The sequence below is a fragment of the Cuculus canorus genome, chromosome 16 (assembly GCF_017976375.1).
Source record: "Cuculus canorus isolate bCucCan1 chromosome 16, bCucCan1.pri, whole genome shotgun sequence".
Classification (NCBI taxonomy): domain Eukaryota; kingdom Metazoa; phylum Chordata; class Aves; order Cuculiformes; family Cuculidae; genus Cuculus; species Cuculus canorus.
Window position 1 is genome coordinate 4,472,492 of NC_071416.1, and position 17,369 is coordinate 4,489,860.

Sequence of the window (17,369 nt, forward strand, 5' to 3'; positions counted from 1 at the left end):
TAGCAATGGGCTGGAGAAAACATAGACACAGGCACAAGTCTCCCATGCCCTGTTACATCCCCCAATGGGAACGTGAATCCTCAGCAGTGTAATCCAAATACCCCAAAGCCCATTATGAGGAACAATCAGTGGCAGATTTTAATAGATGCATTTTGCACTCAGCTGTCACCATCTGTGTTTCTCCATTAGAAATGCAGAATGAACAAGCTCCACAACTGCAGCTGTGAGGGTCTGGGAAGCCCAGCACAGCTCGTCATGCAGCCGTCTCTCCTCTTTTCCTTGGGAAAGTCTGTTCCTCCTGCAAAACCAGGTCCTGCTGGGGCCAGTGCTTGGGCAGATCCCGCAGCCGGGAGGGTTCTCCCAGGGCATGAGGCACCACCCTGCTTCCCCTGACAGTCCTTGACAGAGGTGAGCTGCTGGGGAACAGGGAGAGCACAAACCCAGCCTGGCACCCCGCATGCACTAATGATGCATGTTGGCACGAGGCACTTCCAAAGGAGATGTGAAGGATGATCCCCATGTGCTCCAGACCTCAGAAGGTTCATGTGCATGCTCACATGGACTGGTGAAGCCGCAAATCAGGAATTGAGGCTGCCAGAAGGAAGGTGTGCCTTTCCTTTCAGAGCCAAGAGCCAGACCATAGCGCCGCCGTGGTGCCCAGCAGCAGCCCTGCATAAGCAGGGTGTGCGGGGAGCCCCAAGGCAGCTGTGCCCCAGCCCCGTGGGCTTGGTGCTCCATGCGTGGTCTCCAAGTAGAACCAGACCTGCAGCGTGCTCCTGTAGAGAAGGACATGCTGCTTGGAGCTGCTCGTCTTCAACGTAGAAACATCCTGGGATGCTGGCTGGGAGCAACCACCTGGGGTGGGAGATTTTGGATGGAGAGAGAAAAGAAAGGCACTCAGGGTGCCCAGGATGGAGGACTTGCCCAGCAGGCAAGTCGCACCTCAAACAGCCCTAAAGCATGTCCAGAGGAAAGAGGGAGAAAGAGGATGTGGATCAGAGATGCCCAGCCATGAAGGGGCTGCCATCCCCGTGGGGAGCCAGGGAGGGGCTCGGTGAGGAGAGGGGCTGAACTGGAGCAACCTGACAGGATGTGGGAACCGGCGAGCGGGCAGGATAATTACTTTTTTAATCAAGTCTTTTCAAAACATCTAATTTTATTACTTTATTCTTCCATTTCAATAGCAGAACGATTAAGATGGAATCTTAAAGGAATTCTTCACAACAGTAATAATGTCTCTTATCGCAAGAGGCAGTCTCTGTCTGCTCCATCCTGCAAATTCTCAGCATTTGAATATTAAATATATTCAATATATCAAAAAACTCCATTTCATTCCAGAAAAATAATAAAGAAAAAAAAATCTGCATAACATAAATTTTTCCCTCTTCCTGCTGAAAAATAAAACATTAAATAACATCCAAATTTTTCCCCTCCAAACAGCATGAGAAACCTCCAGCATCTGCCTGGCCAGGCACTAGCGCAGATGGCAAAGGAAACTTTAAAGCTACAGTTTCCACTCAAGATGTGCCGCTTGGTTTGGATGAGGTATGCACTTAGTTGGTGACTCCCAGTGGGGTGACTTAGAGAAAGCATCTCCATCAGATCTGGAAGCTGATACAGGGAGGAGGATGCCAACCCTGGACCTCAGCAGGGTGTTGGGATGCAGGAAGGAGGATGCCAACCCTGGACCTCAGCAGGGCGTTGGGATGCAGGAAGGAGGATGCCAACCCTGGACCTCAGCAGGGCGTTGGGATGCAGGAAGGAGGACGCCAGCCCTGGACCTCAGAAGGGCGTTGGGATGCAGGAAGGAGGATGCCAACCCTGGACCTCAGAAGGGCGTTGGGATGCAGGAAGGAGGATGCCAGCCCTGGACCTCAGCAGGGTGTTGGGATGCAGGAAGGAGGATGCCAGCCCTGGACCTCAGCAGGGTGTTGGGATGCAGGAAGAAGGATGCCAACCCTGGACCTCAGCAGGGTGTTGGGATGCAGGAAGAAGGATGCCAACCCTGGACCTCAGCAGGGTGTTGGGATGCAGGAAGAAGGATGCCAACCCTGGACCTCAGCAGGGCATTGGGACGCAGGGAGGAGGATGCCAGCCTTGGTCCACAGCAGGACATGGGGATACAAAGAAGATGTCAGCCCTGGTTCTCAGTAAGGCATTGGGGTGCAGCAAAGAGGATGTCATCTCTGGTACTGAGCACAGCATTGGGGTGCAGGGAGGAGGATGCCAGCCCTGGTCACCAGCATGGCATTGGGACCCCAGCTGGGCTGCCGCTGCCCTTGGCCACAGCACAACCCATTTCAGGTCTTTTTAGTGACAAGAAGCGACAGCGTCATCTGAATTTGGAGATCATCAAAACAATCCCAAACAACGCAGGCAGCGTTCGCATCCTTATTCTTCTCCAGGGCTGTAAATGGTGAAAGGAAAAGTGGACCAGAGAGAAAAGTGACAGTCACAGGGAAGAAGGAACGTGTTTGCTATGTGATTTCGGGTGGTTTATGACAGATCAGTGCTAAGCTTACCTTTCAGGTCTCACGCTGCCGGGCACACAGACTAAACAGAAGGGAAAAGGAACAACCCAAAAGCCTTGTTTTGAAAAAGTGCACATGGAAATAAGATAAAATGTTGGAAACAAACACAAACAACCCTGAGCTACTGTCTCATTCCAAAAGCACCCGTGTGATTTCCCAGCTTGTTTTTCTTTGCTTTGCTTTTTAAAGGAAAGAGGTAAAACCAAATTCTACTATGTCAAACATCCCATGGATGATTTCCCTTCCTGCCCTGATTCTGTCTGGATCTTCTGCAGAAGCTGATGAGTAGCAATACCTGATCTTTCCCGGGAAAAAGCCCACATCTCCATCACCCGGTGTCTGGAAGCATCGTGCACAGCACCACAAAACTGAGTGGGAAATGCTCCTGTCCTGCCATGGTGATATTTTACACTTGTTCACCAGTGCCGAGGTTGCTCGGGGTGGATGAGTGGGCTGGGAGGGCTGCAGAGAGGGGACAGAGGAGCAGCACCTCAGCCACGTGGCATCAAAGGTGGCAGCACAGCAGAATCTGCCAGGTGGTTTTGAGGCCGGGGTGAAAACTATCATGCCCTGGCTAGAAGATGGGCTGCGTGGTGAAGGGCTGTCCTTGTTTGCCTTACTGTCCTTTTAATAATCAGAATTTCTTCGCAATAACCATAAATAGATAATTATTTTTCTTTATAATGATTTCCTTGGCTTTTCTCCCCATGACTAGGGTTGTCTCACACTTTGGGAAGTGCTTCAAAGACAACCAGGTTGTCTTGCGTGCTTTTCTTCCAGCATGCCAGCTCCGTACAAGTCCCCAGGGAAGCTGGGTGCTCCTCTCCCATGCACCCATCCAGCAGGACAGGCCTGCTTCTAGTACTCACCATCAGAAAGACGTCACCAGGAGCCACGTCTGGCACCAACACCTTCTCATAGGAGCAAGGATCAGCCCAAGGGAGCCCTCACAGCCCTGGAGAACTGACTGAGGTCTGACAGTTTCATCTCAACCACGGTGAAAAGTGATGGGAAACAGCATCTTAGTGATCAGTAGTGATTTTGACACTTGTCCTCTGTGGCTTCACACCTTTGCTGATGTGCCCATTGCCCCGGGGAGCTGCTGGGGCCACTAGCCTGGGGAACAGCTCTTCATCAGCCGTTCCCATCACTCACCCAGGGCGCTTCAGGCCCAACAAATCAGCAGATACTCATCTCTCTTCTCTGGCAACCAACGACAGGACCTGAGGGAATGGCAGAAAGATGTGCCAGGGAAGGGTTAGGTTGGACAATATGAAAATGTTCTTCACCCAGAGGGTGGTGAAGCACTGAACAACACCCCAGGGAAGTAATTATGCCACAAAGCCTGACAATATTCCAGAAACATTTAGACAATGGCCTTGGACATATGGTGTGAATGTTGGGGTGCCCTGTGCAAGGACAGTAGTTGGATTTGATGATCCTTGTGGGTTCCTTCCAACTCCGCACATTATATGGTTCTGTGATTCTACAAAGTAAACATAGAGGTCTTTTCCAAAGCACGTGAGTATCCAACTATTTCTAAATAATCTGAATTAAGGATCTAAGGCTCTTGAAAGGTGAAGGATAATGCAAATGTTGGACTGCAGGAGCAATCCTCAGGACAGCTGTGTTTATTCCTGTGGTTCCCCCAAAGATTGACTTACCTTCTGGAATTTGCATGGCTTTGCTGTGCCTCAGTTTCCCCAATCACAGGATGGCATTTTCAATCCTCCCTTGAATACCTCTTCCCTGGCCTGTCTGCAAAACCAGGTGTGAGGAACCTACAGGTGCACATCTGGATATGGATGACCATTTGCCATCAATCATCTCCAAAACTCTTCCCCATACACAGCGTGAACTCTTGCGCTATGATGATCTGGTAAGAAATACGCTCCCTTTCAGCAGGTAACGCAACAAACTATCTACAATATCATTTAGTTTTTAAGGTGAGCCCTGAATTTGGATCGGTTATCTAATGACATAATTTTCGATCCTGTAATGGTTTCCCCTCTGCATCGATACTCCCTTAAGATGAGTAATTTCAAATTGATGTCTATCTCTAATAGACTTTCCTCAGGCTCCCCTCACACAAGCTGCCCGAGCTGCTGGTTAGAGATTAAAATCTACTCTAGCTTGCCCAGGAGCAGTTCATCAATGACAGTTGTTTCATTAGTTGATGCAAATCCACTTAAAATAAATTCTAATTAAACCAGAAACTGAAATCATATCTTTTTGGAACACTCCAATGCTGGTGGCACGCTCTGCTCCACGCTTTGCTTCCAGACCTGTTATTACTCAGTCCCCCGCCTTGTCACTGTAGACGCGGTATCAGACGATGCTAAATAAATAGCGCTTTCATTAAAGTCTTTGGCAATCTAGCAGGAGATTGAATTATTTGTTCCTCGAGGTTCTCTGTGCATGTGAGGAAGAGGGGGAAAAGGAAGAGAGGAAAAGCCACTACTGTGGGGCAGTGTATTCCTATCCTGGGCAAAGATGGAGCTGGGATCTGTCCTCTCCTTTCCAAACTGGGTGCAAAATGGGGTGCCTGCAAAAAGGATGTAAAGAAATGGGGCCCTCGAGGAGCTGCCGGTGGTGCTGGGTGCAGCCAGGCGGGTGCGCGGGGCTGGCACGGCTCCTCTGCTGGCTCCTTCTCCTTGGAGGGGTTGGCACAGCTCAAGGACTCGCTGCCTGGAGCCAAGCAAGATTCTGCAAAAAGAAATCTTATCGTTTCTATTAAAAAAAAAAAAAAAACCAAACCTGCAGGCTTGGGGTGGTAAAAATGTAGAAACACAAAAAAAAATAAAACCTCCAAGAGAAAACCTTCCCAAAGCCAGCTACAATGCTGCTCACAGTCAAGTGTTTCCAGTTTTTCCATTCAGATTTCTTCCCCTGGTTTCTCAGTTTTCCCTCTGGGGATGAGATGGGGCTCACATATAAAGTGAGTTTTGTCCCTCAGTTGGGAAGGTGTCCCTGTCCCACAGGAGATGCTGCAGAGATTGGACTGGGGGTAACTTTCATACCATGCATTTGGGTATCCACCACTGCCAGAAATTCCCTTGGACATTCACTCCTATTGATTGAATTGTTTGTAGTGCACAAGCAAAATGCAACCCTTGAGCCTGCAGCCCATGCAAAGAGCCGGGCACCCGCAAACCCCGCTGGGAAGGCAGTGAATGCTCCCCAAACAGGTCAGGATGTGTCTGCTGCCTGCCTCTGTGGGGATCAGCCAGCCCTGACCTTGCCCTCACCACCAGTTCGGGATGAACCAGATGCCCTGGGAGTGGGTGTTAACTGGGTGGATGCAGAGAGTCATAAAATCACAGAATCATAGAATGGTTTGGGTTGGAAAGGACCTTAGAACCCATCCAGTTCCCACCCCCCCTGCCATGGGCAGGGACACCTCCTACTGGATCACATTGCTCAAAGCCACATCCAACCTGGCCTGGAACACCTCCAGGGATGGGGCAGCCACAACTTCTTTGGGCAACCTATTCCAGTGTCTTCACCACCCTCATGAAGAATCACATGGAGCTTGAAAGGCAAACGGGTCATAGACAAAGAAATCATATTGTCCGGTATGAATGGACTGGAGGCACCAGCGCCTGGTGGCAGGGGTGGCGGTGGGGTTTGGCGCGTGTGTCTCCTTCATCTCCCACCACCACCATTCCCACCAGCCTCCCCTCCTTTGCCAGCCCCAAACTCCTCACTTCATCCTTCCCCCGACACGTAGTGCTGCAGCAAAGAGCTGGGACAGTTTCACCACCGATCTTTTTTAGGACTATTTCCCACAGCGCATGGTTTTAGAAATGCAAATGGGTTTGCCTGCAGATTTTCAGGCAAATGCCAGGGAAAGGAGAGAGAGAGGGAGAGACAGAGAGAAATGCTCCGATTTTATCAAAATCAGTTTTCCTGCCCAGGGGAGGATGGAAAGCAGCTACTCAGCCTCAGGAAGACGATTCTATTTAAACCACAGGATCATGTTGTAGCTACTTCTTATTTACCAGACTGGAAAGTTACATTAAGAAGTTATCACTTATCTTTCAGGAGAACAGATTAAGAGTGAAGGACCGTTGCCTGGTTTGCATACAGCTGCACTTCCCAGGTTACTAAAAAGACAATTGATGTCCCAGTTCAGGAAGAAATATGATTTTCATTATGATACGCAGGCATCAGGGATTGTATTCTAATGGTCCCCTGTCACCAGTGAAGAGCAAAATGGCCTGTGACCACTGTAATAGAAAAGAGCTTTCTGTGATGTTTTGCATAGCACAAAGCAGGTTTTGTGTTTGGGAGGTTTTTTGCTTGTAACCTCCTGATGGCACTATTAAAGGGAATGGTACCTATTTTTTCTAGATAAGGAATTTTTGATCTCTGAGTGAGAAACCTGTTTCCCCACTCACAGGAGCATATTTCTATTTGAATTAACTTCTTAGTTAACTATAAGATAGAACAGTAGGGGCTCATTTCCAGCAGCCTGTGGGTCTCTTGGGTACCTGCACTCCATGCACACTCTCTTTTGGGAGCTTGGGGCTATAGGGGAGCATCAAAGAGCAAAAAAAAAGATGACTGGGACTTAACCAGCACCTCCCTTCCCTGTCTGGTTCACAAGGATTGCATCCAAGGCACTTGAACACCACAACAGGTTCCAGATACTTGCTTGAACATGCAAGCACTGACCCCATCCTCTTCTTTTCCTGCAACACTCAGTCACTTAATGGAGAGAAAATGTGAGAACGGACACCTCACCAAAAGCAGAGATGTGTTTTATCACACTAAGTGGGATCCTCCGTCATCCCACTCTTCACGCCTCACTGGCTGAGTACCAGAACCAGCCAGTCTCGAGGCAGGAACACACAGATGGCTCACGCCACCCATGTGAACCAATAGCAATATTGGAATATCGGCTATTCCACACGAATTATTCCGGAATAATTCCCAGAAGGGGGGGGGGGGGGGCGGGAGAAAAAGCATCCAACCACATTTGTGAATTACAGAAATTCTTAATAATTCATAAATTAAAGAATTTCACTATTAGTTTCAGAATAACAAGAAGAAAGATGGGAAAAAATCTAGCAGTAAGCGATTTGCTGTGAATTTTTTCTCCTGTTTAATTACTGGACTGCTGTAAAAACTCAAGCAAGTTTCAAAGGTAACTCGAATTCCCTCATCCCTAAACAGCACACAGCCCTTCCCATCTTGTGAACTTCCCGACAGCTGGGCTAAGCAGCTTTCCTTTAAACCCACCTAAGTTAAAGACAAACAATTTAGGTCCATTGATCCATAGCTGCGGAGCCTCCTGTTTAAACTGGGGGAGATGGAAGAAGCATAAAGCTAGTGCATAGGATTTCCCTTGCATTGCTTAGATTAAAGGACATCAGGATGAGTGGTTTGCGTGATGATCAAAAGATTTAACACACTCAACACCTGTCACAGGTATGAGTTCAATTCCTTATAGATAAAAACAGAGTGGAGCTGGCATAGCATGAGAGACTTACAGGAAACGATGTGCAGGGAGGATATTTAAAGCAGGCTGCATGAATATAGGATTAAATGTTAGCATTATAAGATAAAATGCTAATTTTGCTTAATTAGGCCATTCCCAGCATAGATTTCCTGTTGATCAGAGCAGTCCTTAGCAGATAAAGAGGGCAATAAGGAATTGTCTTCATAGAAATGAGAGAAAGTTTCTAAATACTAATTTGGAAAAAAAACCCACAGTAAATGGCTGTGCAGATTAATGCTGTTTGCACGAAGGATGCCTGGATAAGATGGAGTAAAAGGGAAGCTCTCATCTCTATTTGCCACTTTACTGTTCCTCCAGAAGCTCTGACTTGCCCATGAAAATGTGGAGTCCTCCACTTCTACCAGTCCTAAAATCAGACTGGAAATCTGGAGACTGCTGGGACACAGACAGCGTGGATATGTCCTGCCCAGGGCTGAGGGCAAAGTGTGTTTCTCGGTCAGAGGCTGATATTTTGTGAGCTGAACTCATCTCAAGCAATTTGAGGTGTTCCAGGCCAGGCTGGATGAGGCTTTGGGCAACCTGATCCAGTGGGAGGTGTCCCTGCCCATGGCAGAGGGTTGGAACTGGATGGGCTTTGAGGTCCCTTCCAACCCAAACCGTTCTGACTCTGGGATTGTCATGTTCCTCAAGGACCTGATGTCCAGGTTTTCCCACTGTCATATCCACAACATGATCTATGCAGCGGAGGAGAGAGGACCAGGAGCTGCTGGTGAAAGGGAAGTGGAGACCTCAGTGAGGCACAGCCCTACACACTGGACCTGCTCTGTCACCACCCGTCTTTCCACCCAGTTCTAGCTGCCATCTGCCAGGATCTGGTTGGAATTGGCACAACTGGAGCCTAAAATTTTCACATCCCAGGGAAAAATCTTGCAAGCTTCAATATGAGAAGTCAACCTCTCTGAAAAGAAATCTTTTGTTAAGTGATCTTCTAAAGCTAAATTTACATTTCTTCTTGCTCATGGCAAGTTTGAAATAAATAAATTAAGTAGAACAATTAGGCAATTAAACAATGCCCAGATAAAGACGGAAATGGGCAGGATGCCAAGGAACAGGCAGTTGGGTGATGCTTATTTTGTGATACATTGCTTTTTATACTATTTCTTTCTCATTACAGGTGTCACATCAGTCTCCTCGGCCTGTCACATCCCTGTATGCATCAAAAGGCACTGATGGAGAGAAGGAAGAGCTGACAATGAGATGAGGTGCAGGTGCAGTGCCTGGTTCTCAGACTATGGCCAGGGTTTTCTTTTTCTGCTCAAGGACACCAAAGTCAGCTCCAAAGTTTGGTTTTTTTTCTTTAAGAATTAACTTTTTAACTTCCAAATCCTTTATTACACATAAAAGTCATCCTAAAAGAACACTGAGTGGTAAGCAGGAAGATGCGGAAAGGGGGCTGTATGGGACACAGACATGAAGCAGAGGTCTCAGGCTGACGGGCATCCCACGGAGCCAGTAGTGCAAGCGTGCTCCTCCTGCTTTCATCTGCATGGACTGTCCTGTATCATTGCCACACTGTGCACAAGCCCTGCTCCCATTCCCACAGCAGTCCAGGGTGTTATTTCTGGTCTCATGCAGTGGAGCCCCATTCAGGAGGTGTCTGAGCCATAATCCATTGCAACCAGAATCATAAAACCATAGAATCATAGAATAGTTTGGGTTGGAAGGGACCTTAAAGCCCACCCAGTTCCAACCCCCCCGCCATGGGCAGGGACATCCCACTGGCTCAGGCTGCCCAAGGCCCATCCAATCCCTCCTTGAACACCTCCAGGGATGGGGCAGCCACAACTTCCCTGGGCAACCTGTTCAAGGGCCTCACCACTCTCATGGTGAAGAAATTCCTCCTCATGTCTAATCTAAATCCCCCTGCTCTCCAGTTTATAGCCATTGCCCCTAGTCCTATCACTACACTTTATAAAAAGTCCTCTCACAGCTTTCTTGTAGCCCCTTCAGGTACTGGAATGTCGTTCTAAGATCTCCTCGGAGCCTTCTCTTCCCCAGGCTGAACAACCCCAACTCGCTCAGCCGTCTTCTTATGGGAGGTGCTCCAGCCCTCTGACCATCCTTGTAGCCCTCCTTCGGACCCTTCTTTTCTTGTTATGATGTCAAAAAGTCCTTCAATACAGAAACTAATTTTGAGCAGGAATTCTGCCTCCATTTGGTTGACTCCAACTTAGAGCACTTGATAGTCTGATCAACATACCCAAGAGAAGAGTCTCTTTAAACCTCTTCAGTGGCCAGATAATTTCTTCCTGGGTTTATCCCTCTGCAAAAGCATCCTTCCTTCCCAACGCCTGATGTCCAGAGGTGACACAGAAATAGCCACTGCTCTACCGGGCCCCTGCAAGCCCCCGAGCATGGCTTTGGGCTGGCTGGAAGGCAGGAACCATGGGTAGCCCTCGTTCATCACTGGGAAATAAAGCCATCCCAATGCTGAGCTTGGAAAGGGTTATTATTCATAGAGGAAAAAGAATATTTAAGACTGCAAAACTTCCTTTGACAGGGTTGTCTTTTAATTACCCTGTGGAATGATAAAATCCCAGCACTGAAAATGTGTCTTTACAAATCTCTAGCTGGAGTAATTAGTCCCGTGCCTGGCTCTCCTGAGAGATTATTGCTGCCTTCTTTTCAGATTACTTACCCAAATAGAAGTGGAATCATTGCTATGTTTGACAGTGAGATATAAAATATCAGATAAAGCTGTTAAAATACTGTTTCACACGCTGTGTTTCTGCAGAGTAAGGAAGCATCTGCTCTCTCGGTATCAGCAGCGGAGCTGAGCAGAAAATTCACAGTTGAGGGCTTAGATGATGAATCTCACTTCTTTTTTTGTTTCCGATCATTCCTGGAAAGAGCCAAATAATCAAGAACGTAGTTAATATTGAATTATTGAATCCCTGGAGGTGTTCAAAGCCAGGTTGGATGGGGCTTTGAGTAACCTGATCCAGTGGGCGGTGACCCTGCCCACGGCAGGGGGTTGGAACTGGATGGGCTTCAAGGTCCCTTCCAATTCAAACCATTCTGTGGTTGCATGATTTTATGATTATTACTCAGACAACATTGTTTGTAGCTTGTGTCCATTTTAGGGGTTGAATGAGCCAACGGAGCTTTAGGTCTGGTGAATTCCCTGCTGTGGTCTCAGGAACCCAACTGGAACACTGTGTGACAAAGGCAAAGTTATTCACCGGTGGCACTGGACCCTGACAAGTCCATTACAGACTTATCAGACATATCAAGGGGATACCTCCTCAGAGTCTCTCTATGCAGAGGTACCTACAGGGGATGCAAAATGTAGGTAGCATCCCTCCTCTCGTATAGCAAACGACATGAGCTCAGAAGACAGTTTCTTGTTAGATGTGCCATGGATTTGTGGTGAAATTTCCCTCCGAGAAGTTACGGTTGCTATTTATTACTTTCTCGGGGTTGGGGGGGAAAGTCTTTCTTTGGGAATTAAAGTGCTTGCTACATTATGTCAGGCTGTTAAGCTTGCAGTGTTCAAAAATGCATTACTGACAATCCTCATCAGTTGCCGAGCTGTTGTACAGATCACACCCTGGTTATTTCATTCCTTTCTTACCCACGGGGCAGATTTAAACACGTGCAAGAGTATTACCCAGGCCTGGTGTAACTGATGTGCTAGCCGCAGGGGCAGGGTGCACGCTGCCGGAGCAGCAGCTCCATCAGGGATGCAGTGTCCCAGCCTTGCCTCCTTGGCAATCTGCTCCTTGCCATCTCAAATAAATGTTTTTGTGTCATTTGCACTCCTTCCAAGGCACATTTTTGTGTCTTACTGACTTGTAATGTAACTCTGCATCACAACACAGCTACTCCTGAGTCACCACGGTGGTGATGAGAACTCAGGCAGCTCGGCTAGATGAGGAACCACCGAATATCCTGTCCCTGGAGAAATTAAAACCAACCTAACACCTTCCAAGACTGAACTTTGTGGTTGAGAAGTATGCTCTGAAGGTCTCTAGTCTAGCCTATATCCTCCAGTAGGTCCAGGCTGAGCAAGTTCCTCAGAGCCTTGGTATTTGAATTTCAAATATCTCCAGGAACGGAGACCCCACAGTTTCCCTGAGCCCCAGTTCCAGTGTTTCACCACCACATGGTGATAAAATTATTCTTCATAACTAAGGAAAACTTCCATTGCTCCTGCCCGTACCCCTCATCCTCCTACTACGTGCCTCCAGGAAGAGTCTGGACCCATCTTCTCTCCAGATAGCAAAAAATAAATTCTTCCCCTTGCCTTCTTCTCTCCTCTGGGCTGAACAGATCCAGCTCTGCCCCTCAGCTGCAGCCCTGGCCACTCTGGCAGCCTGCGCTGGACCTGCTCTAGCAGGCCGGCATCTTTCTCATCCTGGGGAGCCCCAAAACAGGGACAATACAAAATGTAGCTTTTCCCACACCGGGAGTCGAACCCGGGCTGCCTGGGTGAAAACCAGGAATCCTGACCGCTAGACCATGTGGGACCACATCTTTGTCTTCCACCCACCTGGTCATGGATCTGCAGAGACAGGTAGTCCTTCTTCAGGGTTTATGGACCAACAGCCATCTCCAGTATGACCCCACCCTTGTCTTTCCTGGTACACCCACAGCCTGCCGTGGGAAAACTAAGTAATGTAGAAAAGACAACAGCTTGAGCTCTTTGATCAACTAGGAATCTACTGGGATGCTCCTGATGGTCCATTTCATGGTGGGACAGGCAAGGTTCATGGTGGGACAGGCAAGGTTCATGCAAGCTCATGGGAGTATCGCTGCATTAAGCACCCCAGGATCGCAGTCCCAAGCTTCTGCCTGCACGCCGGTCCTTGCACACATCTACCCACGGAGTTGTGCTGCTGCAGAGCTGAAGGCAGAGTCATGCAGGGGGCCAAGCAGCACTGCCGCTGGGGGGGACTATTTAGAGGAGCATGGAGTGATAGGACAAAGCAGAATGGCTTTAAATTGGAGAGGAGCATATTTAGACTAGACATTAGGAAGAAATTCTTCACAATGATGGTGTTGAGGCCCTGGCCCAGACTGCCCAGAGCAGTGGTGGCTGCCCCATCCCTGGAGCTGTTCCAGGCCAGGTTGGATGTGGCTTGGAGAAACTGGATCCAGCGGAAGGAGTCCCTGCCCATGGCAAGGGATTTGGAACTGTCCCTTTAACGTCCCTTCCAATTCAAACTATTCCAGGATTCTATGATTCTATTACCGATAATTGGTGGCAGACCATTGCAGGAGCTAATTCCACCCAGCACGAAGGCAAGGGCACAAGCCGCTTCCCCTTTATTTCATTTGATTCCACTTTTTTGGTTTTACATGATTCCCTGCAGTAAGTAGCTCATAATTAAGACAGGATGAATAACATTTCTGCCACTCTGTGTATTAAGTTTTCTTACAACAAATGAAAACATAATTGCCATTACACAGCACCCTTATCTGAGGAAACACGCTGCACTTGGGATGATGGAGATTTACCGATAGGAACATAGTTCTTCAGCTACTTAGAGATGAAAACAAAGTGTTTGTGGCTGAGAGGCTGGAGCTGCTTGGCACTCCGAACCAGCTTCCCACAGCACCTCCCAGCAGTCCTCTCCACCATGGGCTCACCACCAGGGTCTCAGAGGGTTGCTCAGCAGGCACTCAGCAGAGGAGCTTCTGTGGAGCAAAGGACGGATGAGGACACCTAATAGGTGATGGTTGAACATGGTCCCTGCTTCTACTGACCAAGAAAACCCCAACACTGTTGGGGTGAGGCAAATCCGAATGATTTACTGGCAATCTTTGCATGTCTCTGTATTGTCATGAGAGCCAAGGCGGATGGAGTAGCTACAAAGTCTGATAAGTGCAGACATTACCCAGGGTAATGAGATCTGTCTAATGAGCTAGGAGTCCTGTTTCAGAGCTGTGGGGCTGTCAGCTCGCATGGTTTCTATGGGGCTCTCCAGCAGGCCAGGGATTTCCAGAGCAATATAAATGCCCCATCTCCTGCACCCAGGCAGCAGCTCACTGAGGATACTGAGAAGGTGTGACTGGACGAGGGAGGGGATCCTGCCCCTCCGTTCCCCTCTCGTGAGACCTCATCGGCAGTATTGTGTCCAGTTCTGGAATCCTCAACATAAGAAGGAGATGGAGCTGTTGGAACAGGTCCAGAGGAGGCCATGAATATGATCAGGTGGCTGGAGCACCTCTCATACAAGGACAGACTGAGAGAGTTGGGGTTGTTCAGCCTGGAGAAGAGAAGGCTCAGAGGATATATTATAGTGACCTTCCAGTAGCTGAAAGGGGCTACAAGAAAGCTGGAGAGGGGCTGTTTTCAAAGTCCTGTAGTAATAGGACTAGGGGCAATGACTATAAACTGGAGAGGGGCAGGTTTAGACTAGACATAAGGAGGGATTTCTACACAATGAGGGTGGAACAGGTTGCCCAGGGAAGCTGTGGCTGCCCCATCCCTGGAGGTGTTCCAGGCCAGGTTGGATGGGCCTTGGGCAGCCTGATCTGCTGAGAGGTGTCCCTGCCTATGGCAGGAGGGTTGGAACTGAATGATCTTTAAGGTCCTTCCAACGCAAATGATTCTATGATTCTATGAAATCCTTTCATCACCCAAGAGAATAGCTTTTACCCCTCAGGAAAAAGTAACTGCTAATAGGCATTAATCCCACAGGCTTGACCAACGCTGCTAAAGAAAGCTCCTCTGCTTTCACTCACCCACCTTGCACAACCTGCCAATATCTGGACATCCCTGAAGATGCAGATATCTAAAAGGACCATGAATCAAAGCCTGTGGTCTCTGACTCTGACCATTCAGCTCCTGATGGGCACAGGGAAGCACCTTGCAGAACCACATGCTCCAAAAAGAGGAGAAATCTCTTTGGGGTTCTCCTGGGCTGCACAGCTGCACATGGCTGTGCAACCACTGCCACTCATGGGGAAGATGAGCACTGTGTGCCTCCTCCCACCACATAAAGCAGGAGATGCTGAGCAGGGCCAGACTTTGAGCTGCCTCCTTCAGCCTTCAAAATGAATCCAGGTTTGCCAATTCCACCCCAACTGGAAGAATGGAGAAGTATGTGATGCAGGTAGATAATGTTCATAGCATGCTCCAGTCACTCTTCTAGAGCTCTTGTCCACCATTGGAAGAGCAGGATTATTCACAATTATTCCCAAACCTCACACAGTATTGCCTCACTCTCTACAGTTTCTTCCTCTTCCTCTTCCTCTTCCTCTTCCTCTTCCTCTGCTACTATGAAGCCTTCTGGGGAAGACCAAACTGGTTTTTATTCTTCCTACTTCAGTATGCTCAGGAAAAAGACAGACTCTTCACCCATGTCAGCTCTACTCTGCCCAAACCTCAGCTCTCTCCAAGTACATTTAAGTGATATTTGCCCCTAGAGAGCACCTGGAGCATTTCTCCATACAGTGTTATTCTATTTTGCTCATGTAAAAGCCCTGACCTCCCGGTCATTGTCGTGATGTTGGTGTAGCACTGCAGACAAAATGTTCTGGGAGGATATAATTACCAGTTTCTTCATGTCTTGCCTCCCAACATCTTCTCTGAACACTTTGAATGTGAATTCTCATCACAGAATAGGACAAATAATGAATTTCTGAGAACAGATCATGTCCTGGCTGTACTTTCCAAGCAAACAGGAGCAGAGAATACACACACGCCACAAAATGCTGTACTGATGTGTTTCAGAATAGATCTTGATCGCCCATGCGCTGGGTGTAATTAGTACCCATTAGAGTTACTTATCATACAGACACTCCCAGAGGCCCTGCCAGGATTTCTGCTGGGCACTGAGCAAATCCACAGACAGAGACTCCCTGCTCCCAAGCCTCAGTCACTGGAAAGCAAATCTCTTAAGGGCAAGGAGTTAAATGAATTTTGAGGTGGAGCTTGATCACCTTACCAAAGTGATGCACAACAGGGTTTCCTGCACAAGAACAGGGCAGGACTTGGTGTCACAAGGGTTCCTTTGCTCCAATGCTCCTCTACACCCAACAGACTCATCACTTGAGTGAGTATTTTATTACATCGAGGCCAAAAGATACTCCTTTTCACAAAAGCTGCTGGTGATGCATCCAGTCCCCAGTGCTCCACAAGACTAAAGCTGGGCTCTGATGCGTTGCCCTTGGAGCAGTGTTGCTGGCTGTCCTACACTAACTCAACACACACCATCGCATCCCCATCCATCGCTCCTCCTGTGGCAGCAGGTGAGCCCCCACTACCGTGCTCGGCAGGCAGGGCTTCCCCCATCATGCTTTTTCCGCAGGCATGCAGTGAAATAAGCATTCATTTAACATTTGGAAGCCTTGCTGGAATCCCGTCGCTATCTCTTAAACAAACCCAGCTGCGTGCTTATCTGCTCACAGTTTTTAGGCTGGATTAGAAATAAACAGAGAGTTATCAAAATAAACTTTGGTGCTCTCAGCACGGTACTCCAGTGTGACCGAACACACTCCCAACGATGCCTCGATGTCACTGCAGCGGCTCAGGCCAAATACACTGAATTATTAGGGCTCCTGGCAGCCCCCTCCCATTTTTGTCAACCACAAGCGATGAGCTGGAATCCAACTGAAACACAAATGAAAACCATTCCTCCCAAAGGGATTTACAGCCTTTAAATGATTTAAAACAGCCCTTCTGAAACATTCCCAGCTCTGGGAGCTGAATCATTTCCTCCACACACAAACTTTCAGGATTAACACACTATTTGCAGCATGGTCATGGACTACGGAACAGCAGAGGGGGTGGCAGATCTTTAGTGATAGCTTTTCAAATGATGTAGGAGTACACCCTGTCCCCTGTAATTTGCATGTGGATGTCATCAAAAGGCTGGCACCGCGTGACAGTGATGTAACAATCTTGAAACCTAACACAATAAAGTACTTTTTCTAATTCAAAAGAGAGTTCTCTGTGTGTTTTGAATAGCACACGAGTACCTAAAAAGCCAGAAGCGAACAAGAAGATAGCCAAGATCTTTTGAAAATGAAGTATTCTCTCGATAAATACATCTCTTAATGAAATACAAGCAATTAAACTAAAAGCCCTATCGAATGCTGCTTGTCACTTCACACATTGACATTTAATTGAATTTTTTCTTTTCCATCGCCTGGTCCCTTTTCCCTGATAAACAAATTCATTCACAACAGATCAGGTTTCACTAACCCAGAAACCAGATGATAGTCAATCAACTAATTGACACAACAAAGACTTTTATATGAAAAAAAAAAAATCATCTAATTAAAGCTCAAATGAAATTTAATGATACACAGACATCTCATAGTAATGAACACTCGTCTTATTTAAATTACTCTGGTTTTAACCC

The 17,369-nt window shown here is 47.8% G+C and overlaps 1 non-coding gene across 1 annotated transcript; it reads right to left on the minus strand.

The window, feature by feature from the left end:
* Positions 1 to 12,452: 12,452 nt before the first annotated feature.
* Positions 12,453 to 12,524, minus strand: TRNAE-UUC (transfer RNA glutamic acid (anticodon UUC)). Its single transcript has one exon. It is a non-coding gene; the product is annotated as a tRNA-Glu (tRNA).
* Between the last annotated feature and the right edge of the window lie 4,845 nt (positions 12,525 to 17,369).